This window comes from Physeter macrocephalus, chromosome 7 (assembly GCF_002837175.3).
Source record: "Physeter macrocephalus isolate SW-GA chromosome 7, ASM283717v5, whole genome shotgun sequence".
NCBI classification, from domain to species: Eukaryota; Metazoa; Chordata; class Mammalia; order Artiodactyla; family Physeteridae; genus Physeter; species Physeter macrocephalus.
The window spans coordinates 4,604,949-4,618,041 of NC_041220.1; positions in this window are offsets into that span (position 1 = coordinate 4,604,949).

Sequence of the window (13,093 nt, forward strand, 5' to 3'; positions counted from 1 at the left end):
GTGGCCTCTCCCGTTGCGGAGCACAGGCTCCGGACGCGCAGGCTCAGCGGCCACGGCTCACGGGCCCAGCCGCTCCGCGGCACGCGGGATCCTCCCGGACCGGGGCGCGAACCCGTGTCCCCTGCATCGGCAGGCAGACTCCCAACCACTGCGCCACCAGGGAAGCCCCCTCACCTACTTTTAATGAAAATTTGTTTCACTGCAGTTCATTACAAAGCTGATTTTCAACATTTTTGACAATTCTATTGATTCTTCGTGAAACCATGTCATTGTCTAACGGAATAGAATAAATTATTTCATTTAGATTTCTTTCCATCACCACACTAATAATGTATTGCACAGCAAGTAAGATTAATTATTCTATAATATTATGTGACTTACAATACTTTCTTATCATTAATCTTATTCAACAAACAATAACACCATACAATAGAAGCACTATCACTATTAGAAGACTTTTTAATCATAGCGGAGTGAATAACATGGCTTCAGTATTTCTACTAAATATGGGAAATAATATATATAGATAAAATGTTGTGTTAGCATGTTTATTTGTAAAGTGTCCACTTAATTTTCATGCATTCGTTGCAATAGTAGTAAAGAATATATGTTAGCAGAGTAGGGCATTAGTACCTTCAATTTCATGTGGATATTAAAATTAAATTCCAAGCCCTTAAACGAAGATTTTTATCGCTTTTACTGCAGCTACTCAAACTATTACTCTGTGACAAAATGTAAACCTGAAAAAAATAATAGACACGATGTGAATGCTACAGCTACAAATATATATGAAATGCAGGATGTACACTTTTTTTCTGCAATATCTAATCTGCTCTCAATCTTACCCATTATAATTTTCACCTGAATCATTGCATAGTATCATCCATATCTATACTTAGCATGTTTTATGTTTCTTCTAGGTTCTCGAAAATGTGGAATACAGCTAAATTACTTTTAATGCCTTTGTCTACTAATTATATCATCTCTCATTTCTAGATTTGTTTTGATTGATTTTTCTCCTTGTTAAGAGTTTTATTTTCTTGTTTCTTTGAATGGCTGCTAAGTTATGATTGAAAGCTAACCATTTTGAATTCTAATGTATGCTGGATATTTATGTTCCTATAACTATCCCTCAGGTTTAATCTAGTATTTTGTTAAATTACTTAGAGTTTGATCCTTTGGGGTTTTCTGCGTTTGTTAGTTGATACAAGATCAATGTTTTGGGTGACTTTCCCTCACTACTGTCGTAAAACCCTGTGTATACACTATCAAATAACCCATGGTCATGAGGTGGGCCACACAACTATGTTTTTTTTGTTTTTTTTGGTTTTTTTTGTGGTACGCGGGCCTCTCACCGTCGTGGCCTCTCCCGTTGCGCAGCACAGGCTCCGGACGCGCAGGCTCAGTGGCCGTGGCTCACGGGCCCAGCCGCGGCACGTGGGATCCTCCCAGACCGGGGCGCGAACCCGTGTCCCCCGCATCGCAGGCGGACTCGCAACCACTGCGCCACCGGGGAAGCCCCACAACTATGTTTTGAGCTCTGGGTATTGTTTCTATCTGTTTAGACGGAGTTCTCTCCAGTCTTAGTTTCCTCACATTGCTTCTAGGCGGTGCTGTACTAGTTTCCTCAGCATGTGCTGACTTGACTGAGCCCCTCTGCAGATTTCTTGTGTCCTCTCTGTGCTGCTCTTTCTTCTCTGGTGCTCAGTCCTGTGAACGCTGGCCACCTTGGACTCCTCAAATGCCCATTTCCCTCTCCTCAACTCAGGGTCAATATTCCTGCACCAGGGCTTGGAAACTCTCTTGAATCAATTAGCTCAGGCAAATGTGGAGCTCACCTTCTTTGTTTCCTGTGTTCCTTTACTCCAAGCTTGATTGTAAAAAATTAATAATGTGCCTTGAAGATCTTTTCACATCAGCAGAGATGTATCACTATCATTCTTTTAAAGAACTCTGTTGTCGTGCATCCTGTTGTTTTCCTTATTGAAAATGCTTCATTGAATATCTTTACTATATGGCTTGCTGAAGGTTTGCAATATTCACAGTACAAGGAATATTTAGTTCAGTTTACACTGTGGTGGATATTTTCAAACTGGCATGCATAGGATTTCCACCAGTTTACGGTGTATATTAACTAACTGTGAGGAATAAGTATTTTCAGTTACCATTGATTGTCTGTTACTTAAGTGGTAGTTTAATGCTATCAGGCACAAGTGTATCTGAACCCTGCTTCTACCAGTTACTAGCTAACTTGGCAAATGGTTTAACCTCTCCGAATCTTAGTTTCTTTTCTCTTTAATCAGTGTGAAAAGAGTACTCTATTCATTGGTTGAAAGACAATGTATAAAGAGTTTATTTAAAACCATCCTTGGAATATTGTAAACCCCGATTCAATGAGAGTTTTTATAATTATCATTATTATTATTATATAGTAATATTATTATGTATTGTTATTATTAAAATGATATTAGGTTAATGCCAGTAACTTTTGGCTTTTGGAGATCTACACAGATGTGTAACATTGGCGTCTGTAGCTGTCATCTGCTGATGCCTTTTCTTATAAATCTACTTTTCTCTCTTTTCTGAGGAAAAAAAAAACTTTTTTGTCTTAGTAAATTTAAGAACAGTTCAAATTGAGTATGATATCCCTGAGATTTTACAAAATTTCACCTTGTGCAGGAGTTACTAAGTCACCAACTGATGTGAAAAATTTGAACTGGTGAGTTCTGTTCTTTCAGCTGGAGACTTTCTTACACTGGAGCAGTTGCGTGTGAACTGTAAGTGATGTCTCGAGACAGATGCAGGTGACAAAATGTGTCCTATGACTAAGGGCACACCTGGACTGACACAAAAAGGGTAATGAGAAGGATACAGTAAACTTTTCTATCCTTTCTAAACGCTGAAGAGAGTATTAGAAAAGCTACACTCTGGTTTTTCCATGTGTTTAAGTCAAAGTGTTTCAATTTAGTTTTGCTCAGAAGCTCAAAGCTAATTATGCTATTACACACTGCACACACAAACACAAATCTTGATCAGAAAAGGGTTTCACTCATCAATATGCATGAAGGTATTGAGGTGATATGGCAGGGGCTAAGGAGCCTTTATTAGCCTTGTCTTATTATCCTCAGGAAAAATACAAATAGCTCCGAGGAGAACAGGGAAACCTGGTTAGAAGTGTCAGAGTGGAATATATGACTGAATTTGGAAGATTAAATTCTGCCAAATTACCAGTAATTCGAAAGAAACAGATTTACTGAGATTCAGATACTCTGGTTCTGGTTCGCTCTCTTGTGACAAATGATGTCTTTTTATTTTGACTATAACTCAGAAAAGGTTCAAGTTGCTCCAGGGAAAGTGAGTATAAGATCATCTATTTAATAGCATATGGGAGAGTAATAAGATATAACAGAGCAGATCAATTAATTGTTTTCAACTCAACATCGAATACAGTTTATTTCACTTGATTTAGCTAAAATGCCTGGAACAAATTAGCTTTGCCATGGTTCGTTCTTCTCTTTTAATACAAAACATAGCCAAGGCAATTGAAAAATTAGGAACTTGTAATTAATTCTGTAAATTTAAAATGAAATAACACTCAACACTGTTCATTGTCCTGTTGATACCTAACCCTCAATTGAAAATCAAATCAAAATTGGAGACTGTCTATGTTGTTGTTTGCATTATTATACATATTTTGGAGATATGTTATTTAAACATGTAGCAGAAGAGAATTTTGCTGGTAGTGGGACTTCTTTACTCACCTAAATTAATATTTTGAAAACATTAATCATTAAGGAAGAATTTGTGTCTCGTAGGAAACTAAGAGATTCTAAACTGCAAATTATTTTGAGTTCAGAATCATTTTACTTTTGTTCACATCACTTACAATATATGTTTTTCCTATATTTACAAATTCTTGGGGTCATTCTGAAGTTGGCAAAAAACATCTTAGCAGTGTTTTTTACTCAAAACAATAAAACAAATAAATATCCCTAAGGACTCTTTCCACAGTTAAATTATAGAAATGCATATGGGAATTTATCAGGGCATCAGGGTGGAACAATCCAGGGGAAATGAGTTACATTCCCCTGCATTGGGTCCAATTTTTTAAAGTGTTCATTGGAATATCTGGCTTTGTTCCAGGAAAAAAAGAGGTACGAAAATTGCTTGGAACGAGTAACCCCACATTGCCCAAGTATGTTTAAGAACGTACTAAGTTGTGAAGCAACTTGATGTACTTGCAGATAAACTCGGTTGGATAGTCTATGTGTGCTCTAAGCAGAAGTGCAGTCCCCCTGACAGAAGGTAAAAGCCCACCGGTGGTACCGGTGAGCAGATGGCCGTCCTCACGCTCAGCTCTAGTTCCCTCACTCAAGGGCGCTACTGTTCTTCCTGCTTTGTGTGCAAGTTATGTTTCATTTAGCAAAGCCCAAAAAGGTAGTTCAATCAGCAGGCCAGAATAAAGAGACGGGAGTTCTTCATTACTTTTGCTTCAAATATCATGTTATTACTTTTTTCTCTAAGTGAAGAAAGAGAACGTGTTCATTTCCTTTCCTTTTATCAATAACACTAACACTAGGGCAGGGAATGTAGTGACTTCTTTCTTTCCTAAGAGTGCAAATGTCACAAACTATAAGTAAGTTAAGACAATAGAAGAAGGGAGAAGGAAAGAGAATATTTTCTCATGTTTTATCCTTTCATTTCTATATTGAGCTAGTCCTTTAAAAATGCTTTATAGCTACTAAACAGACAAAAGTAAAAATATAATATTAATTCATATATATTTTCTATGATATATAGTTTGTATTTAATATATTATGAAGACTGATTTTATTCTGTGGTATTACTGCAAATAGCAAGCAGAGTGTGTTTCCTTTGCTTTGGACATGTACCAAAATTAAATCCTTCCATTACAAGAAACTTCGTGAATTCCTGCCAACCCCCAAAGAAATCAATGATGTGTAAACTTGTAGTCATGGCTGTTAACACAAAAGACAGTGATTTAGAGAACACATGCGGTATTGCAGTAATTTATTGTTTTGAAAAGAAAATTGTCAAAAACTTTGTACTAAGGGAAAATGGATTGGCAGGAGATTTATGTTCTTCATAGACAAAGAGTTTTCCGTGATTGTATAGACATTAATGCCTCGCCACCTTATGATGGACATCTCGCAGTCCCGCTCAAAAGAACAATGAATTTACATTCCCACCAACAGTGCAGGAGGGTTCTTTTTCCACTGCACCCTCTCCAACATTTATTGTTCGTAGATTTTTTGATGATGAGCATTCTGACTGGCGCTAGGTGGTACCTCATTGTAGTTTTGATTTGCCTTTCTCTAATAATTAGTGAGGTTGAGAATCTTTTCATGTGCCTCTTGGCCATCTGTATGTCTTCTTTGGTGAAATGTCTATTTAGGTCTTCCACCAAGACTTAGACATAGAGAATGGACTTGAGGACACGGCGGGGCAGGGAGGGGGAAGGTGGGGTGAAGTGAGAGTAGCAGAGACATATATACACTACTGAATGTAAAATAGCTAGTGGGAAAAAGCACCATAGCACAGGGAGATCAGCTCGGTGCTTTGCGATGACCTAGAGACGTGGGATAGTGAGGGTGGAAAGGAAGCTCAAGAGGGAGGGGATATTGGGATATGTGTATGCATATGACTGATTCACTTTGTTGTCCCACAGAAACTAACACAGTATTGTGAGGCAATTGTACTCCAGTAAAGATCTATTAAACAAAAATAAAACGAGGTTTCATGTGGACACATTAAAAAAAAATTAAATAGTGTGATAAAGATTAACTCACTCTCAGTGTTGGAAACTTTATCCTTTTAAAATTTAAATTTATGACTTTTTAAAAGACTATTAAAACAAAGTTTTTGAAGAAAAATATTTTGCAAGTTACTTTCTACAAAAACAAAGGGGTGTTGTCATATTTGACTCTATCCTAAAATGTATTTTTTCCATAATGTGTCATAATTGAAAAAGTGAGACAAATATTTTCTTATGGGATATGCAACAATATTAAAAATTAGCCCTTAAGTGGTTTTGTATCATTGTTTGCATGCACTGATATATAAATTGCAAAGGTAAATAAGTAGAAAACAATTACTATAATCATTTGTCTTTGTTCAAACAACAGACTGAATCTGTGGACTATTTTGGTATTTTATCTGTTGTCAATATACTAGAGAGAGGCACATGGGTGATATATGTGCCATATGATAAAATAAAGAATAATGGGTGAAGATTCAGAGCAATGCTTTAGAGACTGATTGCTTGGGATCAGATTTTAACATTTCTTGCCTACATGACAGTAGGCAAATTACATTCTTTACATTTCTTAGTTTCTTCAACAGTAAATGGGGCTTCCAAGGGCCCCTTTATAGCTGAATACTGTACGGAGTAATGTCTGGTGCATAGTGACCTCTCAATAAGTTTTAGATATTTATAATATCCATGTGGTATATATTTTTGGCATCAAATAGTCTTATTCCAGTCTTACGTTACTGAGGATATTCTATAATTAGGTGCAATGGTGTATAGAGATTTATATACACAGTGGGTCACACATATAATAGGAATTCAGATGACATAGAAATAATACCTTGCCCTTTCTGGTGTCTTTTCAACCCATTAACAATTAATTATATCATTAAAGACTCAAAATAATGATAAGACAAAAGCTGAAACAGAAAGGCAAAAATTGTTGTAAGGACGGATCAAGGAAAAATGAATTATTTGGCCCATTAAGTGTTGTGCCTTCCCCAGAGTGTAACTGACCCCAGGTTCTGCTTCTGTCTGCTCATTAGCCAATAATTCAAGAGGCAAGTTTCAATAGAAAGGAAAGGTGCTTTAATCAGAAAAGCTGGCAAGCTGGGGAGAAGGTGGACTTGTGTGCCAAACCAACTCTGAAGATCCGGGTCCACCATGACAGTTTTTAAAGAGAAAAAAAGGGGAAAATTTCAGTGAATCATAGAGAGAAGAAATTGGGTTCTGCATCATTCTCCATCGCATGCAAGCTGGCTGACTTTCTCTTCAGATGTTATCTTGCCCAAGTGATCTAACGGCAGGATTCCTTAGGGAGCTGTTGGGGGTAGAGAGCTATTTATTTTTTTAACTAATTAATTCTTCATTCTTCTTTTTATCTTGGAAAAGAATCAACAGGTTAGGCAAGGCAAGGCATGGTGTGCATTCAGGAGAGCATAAATCAGGGGTTAGTTTCAATTGCTTAGTCGTCACATTCTATAATTAGGTTTTTAAGGTGAGAGGGGACAGAAATGGGTAGACAGGGAAAGGGCAAAAGAGCTGCGTTCAAGAAGACTTGAAATAGGGAAAGGGAGGTTATAATAAGAAAATGTAGCCTTTATTTTTTTAATTAATTTGTATTTGATATAGTTGCTTTACAATGTTCTGTTAGTTTCTACTGTACAGCAAAATGAATCAGCTACACATGTACATATATCCCCTCTTTTTTGGATTTCCTTCCCATTTAGTTCACCACAGTGAATCAAGTAGAGTTCCCTGTGCTCTACAGTATGTTCTCATTAGCTGTCTATTTTATACATAGTATCAATAGTGTATATATTTCAATCCCAATCTCCTAATTCTTCCTACCCCCTTTCCCTCTTGGTATCCATAAATTTGTTCTCTACATCTGTGTCTCTATTTATGCTTTGCAAATAAGATGATCTATACCATTTTTCTAGATTCCACATATATGTGTTAATATATTGTATTTGTTTTTCTCTTTCTGACTTATTTCACTTTCCCACTAGCTATCTATTTTACATTTGGTAGTATATATAAGTCCATGCCACTCTCTCACTTTGTCCCATCTTACCCTTCCCCCTCTCCAAATCCTCAAGTCCATTTTCTAGTAGGTCTGCATCTTTATTCCTGTCTTGCCCCTAGGTTCTTCAGAACCATTTTTTTTTGTAGATTCCATATATATATGTTAGCATACAGTATTTGTTTTTCTCTTTCTGACTTATTTCACTTTGTATGACAGACTCTAGGTCCGACCACATCTACACAAATGACCAAATTTCATTCTTTTTATGGCTGAGTAATATTGCATTGTATATATGTGCCACATCTTCTTTATCCATTCATCTGTCAATGGACACTTAGGTTGCTTCCATGTCCTGGCTATTGTAAATAGAGCTGCAATGAATATTGTGGTACATGACTCTTTTTGAATTATGGTTTTCTCAGAGTATATGCCCCATAGTGGGATTGCTGGGTCGTATGGTAGTTTTATTTTTAGTTCTTTAAGGAACCTCCATACTGTTCTCCATAGTGGCTGTATCAATTTACATTCAAGTTATTGACTTTGACCTTGATTTCTGCAGTTTCACATATATTTGAGTGTGTGTGTACACACAGGTGTGTGTGTGTGTGTGTGTTTGTATCTAGTTCTAGGCAATTTACCACATCTATTTGTTTGTGTATCCACTGCCACAGAAAATACAGAGAACAATCTCATCTTTACAAGGATCCCTCACATTACATTTTCCTAATTGGATCTTCTTTCTCTCCACTCCTAACTCCATCCCTAATAATTGACAACAACAAATCAGGTCGGCATTTCTATATATTTTTTTTCATTTCAAAAATGTTACCTAGTGAATGAATGGATAAACAAAATGTGGTATGTACATGCAATGTCATTCAGTCTTAAAAAGGAATGAGATTTAGACACATGTTAAAATGTGGATGAACCTTGAAGACATTGGCACAAAGACAAATGTTGTATAATTACATCTAAATGAGGTAACTCCAGTAGTCAAGTTTATAGAGAATGAAAGTAGAGTGGTGGTTGCTAGGGGCTGGGGAGATGTAAGTGTGGGGTTTAGGGCTTAATGGTGTGTTTGCTCCATTTCAGTTAGGGAAGATGAAAACATTCTGGAGATAGTTGGTTATCATGGTTGCACAATAATGTAAATGTACTTAAAGCCACAAAACTGTACATAGTTTAATAATGGTTAAAATGGCAAATGTTATATTGTGCATATTTAACCACAATTTTTTAAATGTTACCTAAATGAAATCATATAGTAGGCCAACTTTTGAAAATGGATTTTTTCACTCAGCATAATTCTGTGGTGATGCATCCAAGTTGTGTGTATCAATAGTCCGTTGATTTTCAGTGCTGAGTAATATCCCAAGGTATTCACATAACATGGATTTTTAACCATTTACCTATTGGAGGGCATCTGGGCTGATGCCAATTTTTGCTTATAAAAAATAAAGTCCCTGTTAAAATTTATTTACAATTTTTTGTGTGAGATGAGTTTTTATTTCTCAGGGATAAATGCTCCTTAGTAAAATTTCTGAGTTGTACACAAGTGCACATTTATTTTTTTCAGAAACTGCTAAACTGTTTTCCATAGTGGCTGTACCATGTTACATTCCTGACAGCAGTGTATGAGTGACAGGGTTTCTCAGCATCTGCTCCAGGAGGATGTGTGTGTCTACGCCTGAGGGGTTTCTGGGTTGCAAAGCACTGTGCCGCCCAATCTAGAAATCACCCATGTGTTGTTCTTTATGTCTTGATGTCTCTGGCTAGTTCAGCTTCCTCTTTTTAAGTTTCAGAGTCTCTTTATGATTGCGTTGTATTATTTCTAGAGTATTTAGTTGTATATAGAGGGAGGGACAGGAAAAAGTGAATCTATGTCATCATTTCTTAGAACTAAAAGTTATGGATTTAATAAACTCAAAGTGATATAGGATTATTTATGTTCCAAAGGAATTGGTTTCTGGATGGAGCAGCGTAAGGAAAGCTATTCAACAGGTCTTCATGGATCTTTATTTTAGATCCTCACCTGCTCATAATAAAGGCTGGGGAAAGCAAGGCATTTGGGACTTGGTATTTAAGATAAGTTTTGAAGAATTTAATAATTTTCTGTTTGAAATTGCAGAATTTTGACCAAGGATGAAATCACTGTAGATAGAAGAGAATCGCAAAGCAACATAGAAATAGAAAACTGTGAGACAAGCTCTGTGAACTGTGCTTATTTCAAATTTAATCAAAATTGAACAAACATAGATACACATTGATGGCAGATGGACACTTAAATGGGAAAAAAAATGGTATCCATGGTAAGGAATTCACCCATTCTATGGCAACCACTGGAATTTTGAGAGGAGGAATTACATGATTGAATTTGTGTCTTGTTATGAACATGATAATCCAGTTTGTATTATCCAGGCAACCTGCATGCTGTCTTGTTCAAAATAGGAAAATCAGCAAATATTTGATGGTGTATAGAAGTTATGGAAGAAGTACAGGATGTAATACAAAAAATTGAGAGATTAGGGTGATACAGTATTCAATACACTATATGGTGTTCTTTTATTATCAAAAATACATTTCTGTAGTCATATCTCTCCTTATAATTAAGCATAAGATTAAAAAGCATTTATTCTTGAGATAATGTCAGCCTAAAAGAAGAATGTATTTATTTAGACGGAGTTAAGAGTACTGGCCCTGGTAATATTTTCAGCTGTGTTTGTTGTCATTTTTGCCCTAGATTTGTATGCAGTCTTTTATCTTTTCTTCGAGGCACGTACTCAGTTTTACTGTGCTGGATATATTCTTTATTTCATTGACTTTCACTTTTTAATGTTTTCCTGCAGACTTCATGGAAACTAGTAAATAAATGCAACAGAAAAACACACTCCTTTGACTTACTTAAATCTTCTGAAGGACAGTGCAAATTTCTACTTAAAGAATATGAAAACAAAATAAATAAATACATAAAATCAAGTAAAACTTTCATCAACTAAATTCAATGAAAAGTCTTGTTCATAATGTGCATTGAATTAACCCAACTAACGTGATTCCTTCTGACTAGTTTAAAAGCTAGTAGCTATGGATAAGCTCTATAATGTATAATTTGAAATAAATATACTCTGTCCCCATTTTTCAAATAGAAGGGTACTTTCTTTTCTCTAAATGTGAATATATAATTTTTATGTTTCTCTTTTTAAAGTAATTGTATTACTTTATGAATATACTAGGTAAGTAATTAACAGCATTAAGAACTAATTTTGTACATTAAAAAAAATCATCCTAATATTATCTCAAACCTCTTAAGTTCTTCATTTTTAACAATGCTACATATTGTGTGTACAATATTTATAACAAAATATAGTATATATCTAAAGAAATGATTGACATATTGTCTCATCTAAGTCCTCTATATGGCCAATGCGCTCTGAGCTTCTCTTCCACACTGCTGTGCCCTGGGGTTCTGTGGGCACACACCAACAGCAGAAGTCACAGAAATCCTCTCATTCTTCCCATCCAGAGCTAACATGGTCTCACAAAATCTGAGACCATTCACCTCTCCCAAAATCAACAACCTCTCCCTTTCCAGTTAATAAACTACCTGACTCAAATCACTCTAGATTTTTAATAAAAGCAGCTCTTGCTGCTAAAGATGGGCAAAGATGTAGGCAGAGCTACACACCCCCCATTATAAGCCCAAACCTCAAAAAGCTGATCATTACACAAGAACATAACATCCTGATTGACATAATATAATCGTCGCCCAAAATAAACCTTCAGTGCTCGCACCTGCTCATTTCCCTAATATAGCCCGACTCATTCTGATCTGGGTGTAAGCTCTATCAGTCGATGCTTAACATTCTGGGAATCTTCTATTTTTTGAACAGCTTGCAGCTAGCTACTGGAGTAAATTAGAACATAATAAAACTGGATTGCTTATATGTTTGCTTACAGTATCAAGACTGAGTTTTTGCTTTGTTTCTTATATGAATTACCTAAGTGCCAATAAACTGTATTGCTCTACAGTTTCAGATGCATTAATACAATTTTTATGCAAACATCAGTTATCAAACGAAATTACTTTTGTTTTGAACTTGATTTTCAAAACCACAGACTATCAAGGTGTAGATCATAAAGCCATTATTATCTTTTGATTTTAGATACTTATATTTATGATAATTAAATTTATAATACCTCAGTGATATTAAAACAGACTTGTTGAAAAACAAAATTAAGAAAAATGTCCTGTAAGAACAGGAATTTACCAATTATGTATGAAGCAATTTGGATTTGTGAAAGAAATGTATAATCCCAGAAATCCTCACAGCATCTTCACAATAAAAATAAGCAAGTTCATAGCCAAAATGTAATTCTTTAATTCTTCACAAAGGGACTAATTAAAATAAATGGAAGTGGGAGGGACTATTTCATTCTTCCTTGTAAGCAAACCCTTTTGACATTGTTTACAAAATCTAAGCTGGGAGATAGTCCATTGTAATATGTTATTACAAATAGTTGTAAACCAATCAAATAATATTATAGTTGTCCCTTGAACAATACTGGGCTTAGGAGCAACAACGCTCGCACTGTTGAAAATCTGCATACAACTTTACCTTAGGTCCTCCTCCTCGTGTGTGGTTCTGCATCCATGGATTGAACCAACAACAGATCATGTAGTACTGTAGTATGTATTTAGTGATAAAAAAATCTCCGTATATGTGGGCCAGTGCAGTTCAGACCCGGATTCTTCAAGGGTCCACTGTATTTCAAGATTTGGGGCATCAAATATAAATTTAACAAATATAGAAATGATGAAATATTAATAACAAAAATAGAATGAGTTAAATTTTAGTGCATATTTTATAATTATGAATTATCTATTGCCTTATAACAAATTACTCTAAAACTTTGTGGCTTAAAAAAGCATACATTTATTATCTCACGGATTCTGTGGTCAGTAAACTGCGCACAATTTAGTTGGATGCCTCTAACTTGGAGTATCTCCTGTTCACTCAAAACAAGAACTGAGATTGAAAGAGAGCAAGCAAGATGAAAGTCAAAGTCTTTCTGTAATCAAATTTCAAAGGAGAGCTTCAATCACTTTTGCCATATTCTCTTCTTTAGAAGACAGACCGCAAGGTCCAGCTCAGAGTCAAAGGGAGACGAGGACACAAGGATGTGAATACCAGGTTGCAGAGGTCATCAGGGTCCATTTTAGAGGCTGTCTGCCGAAATTCATTTGTATATTTATGTACGCATAATTGTCTATTATTAAACAATTAAAACATCTCTCC